At 54.0% G+C, this 2,487-nt stretch overlaps 2 non-coding genes across 2 annotated transcripts; one reads left to right on the top strand and one right to left on the bottom strand.

The window, feature by feature from the left end:
- The first annotated feature begins 941 nt into the window (after positions 1 to 941).
- TRNAM-CAU (transfer RNA methionine (anticodon CAU)) lies at positions 942 to 1,013 on the top strand. The gene has a single exon. It is a non-coding gene; the product is annotated as a tRNA-Met (tRNA).
- Positions 1,014 to 1,735: 722 nt separating this feature from the next.
- On the bottom strand, positions 1,736 to 1,809 carry TRNAN-GUU (transfer RNA asparagine (anticodon GUU)). Its single transcript has one exon. It is a non-coding gene; the product is annotated as a tRNA-Asn (tRNA).
- Positions 1,810 to 2,487: the final 678 nt, after the last annotated feature.

Below are 2,487 nucleotides of genomic sequence, written 5' to 3'. Positions count from 1 at the left end.
CTCCCATCATGCAATCCGGGGTGGGTGGAACCATGCAAATGACAGCAGCCTCAAAAGGCCTTTACAACAGATCACCAACAGATGACAGGATAGAGTTCATAGCGACCCTGCTTAAACTAGATTGTGGAAAAGATTAAAAAACACTGAACGTTCAAACTCACCAAATGCGGGTCAATCCATCCTCATCGTCCTATCCGCTCGTTATACTCCACACCTGAACTTAGCCCTCACATGGACAACATACCCTCCTAACTCAGTGTCTGTACGTTAACCTTTTACCCCCAGTCGGGGCTATTGCACATTATGTATTCCTTATGCCACCCGATCTTAAACCGAACTTCGCACCCCCTGGGTAATCTGTATGTTGTTCCCTGATCACCAGAAACTTCTGCTCCTAAATGCTGTACCGTACCCTTTTTTTTTCTTTGAATGTCATCTTAATAAAATCATCATTATGCATCTGAGGAAGTGGGTATTCACCCACGAAAGCTCATGCTCCCAAACGTCTGTTAGTCTATAAGGTGCCACAGGATTCTTTACTGATCTTAATAAAATGTTGACATTTGTTCAAGATCCAGGCTCCTCTTCCTTTGCAAGGCGTGTGCGTTTGCTCCGGGTTTTAGTCTGCTAAGACAGCGAGGGGGGCCGATTGAGCCAGAGGCGCTTGCCTGCTGCAGACACGGATCCAAGGCTGAACCTCGTCCCCCACCAGCTGAAGGCTTAACTGAGAACAGTTTAAGAAGTGCTCCCGTCTCCAGCACTCAGCTACCCAGCTCCCAGTGGGGTCCAAACCCCAAAGAGATCCCTTTTACCCTGCAGACGCTGTAAAATCCTGTGACCAGGGCAGCTGCCTAGCAGCCTGCGCATCCGCCTGCCAGCATGAGAGCGCGTAAGGCCCTAATCTGGATAGTGCCGGCTGGGTGGCAGGGCTGTGAAGAGCCAGCAGAGTGGCGCAGCGGAAGCGTGCTGGGCCCATAACCCAGAGGTCGATGGATCGAAACCATCCTCTGCTATGTGTGCGTTTGTTTCTTTTCCCTCTGGGCCTTCCAGCGAGGCGGTGACCAGCAGAGCGGCAAGAGGTGGCTGAGGCGGTGGCCTGCCAGAGGGCTCCCTGGCTACCTGGGCTGAAGGCAAGAGGGAGGTCTGGGTGTGGCAAGGGACTCCTGTCCCAGAATGAGGCTGCAGTGCTTCCTGGTCCCCTTTTCCCACCCACCCCGGCGGGCTGCGGGAGAACAGGAGGGAGGCTCTCGGGGCGCTAGGCAGTGCTGTGTGGCTGTCAGGGGAAAGAGCCGAGGCTACCGACTCGACCTGCCATTGACTCGCGTGGCTCTGCGCGCCGTCAGCCGGGGCGGGCCTGGCTGTGCACATGACTCAGGCTTGGGCAGCATGGCTGCTCTTTCCTGACGAGGCATGAGGCAGGCCAACAGCTTTGCACAGCCTACAGGGAAGTGGGAGGGAGGCGTCTCTGAGCAGGCGTGTCTCGTCCCCTTCTCCCTTGCCGCTTTGGCGGAGGCGGGAAGGGAGCAAAATGTTCCTGGCTGAAAGTTTTTGTGCTCGGCCTTGAGGATTAAGCCTGAGCCTCCGGCACGGCTGCTGGGAGACGGGTTTCTGAATGGCATCCAGCACGCTCTTTGGGCCACCAGCGGAAAGCACTGAGGCCAAGAGGCAGCAAAAGGGGACTTTGGAGACTCCCTGCAGGCCTCGGGGAAGCAAGGAAGTAGCACGGGCTCATCGCCGTCCCTGGGTGGGCTCGAACCACCATCCTTTCGGTTAACAGCCGAACGCGCTAACCCATTGCGCCACAGAGACATGGACGGGCAAGGCTGTATGGAGCACAAAAGTCGGGAATCAGCACAGGGTACGGTCTAGCATATGCATGCAGCTCTTAGACAAGCAACAGCAAGGGACTGGACTGGTATGCAGTGAAAGTTCTGTGGGAAGGAACCGAAAAGAGCACGGGGGCTGCGGTACAGTGCTTGCGTACTCTTTCTTTGGCCTGTTTTGCTGGAAGAGTTAGCAGGGCGAAATTCCTAGTCAGAGGTCAGCAGGCAGGTTAATGCAAATTCTGGACTCTGGGACCAGAACTGGGGTTGGTGGTGGGGGGGCGAATTTCTGTGGCACCTGCACAACCTCTGCAACCAACCTTTGCTACCTCACTCCATAACACCACACACACAGCAGCCTTTTACCTCTCAGGAACCAAAACATACCCTGAAAGAGATCGAATGGCATAAGCTTAAGGCAAAGAACTGCAGCACTAAGAAGAACAAAGAGATCAAATGGCATAACCCTAACCCTAAGGCAGTGGGGCTCCTTATGGTTGCGTGTTCCACTGTCATAAACAGGGTTAATGTCTCTTTCACCTGAAAAAAAAAGTAACCTGAAGCACCTGACCCGAGGACCAATCAGGAAACAGGATTTTTTCAACTCTGGGTGGAGGGAAGTTTGTGTGTGAATCCTTTGTTCTTGGTTTTCTGCCTGTATGCT

This window comes from Gopherus flavomarginatus (assembly GCF_025201925.1).
Source record: "Gopherus flavomarginatus isolate rGopFla2 chromosome 13 unlocalized genomic scaffold, rGopFla2.mat.asm SUPER_13_unloc_1, whole genome shotgun sequence".
NCBI classification, from domain to species: domain Eukaryota; kingdom Metazoa; phylum Chordata; order Testudines; family Testudinidae; genus Gopherus; species Gopherus flavomarginatus.
The sequence above is the reverse complement of the archived record's forward strand: the minus strand, read 5'-3'. Positions and strand labels throughout refer to the sequence as shown.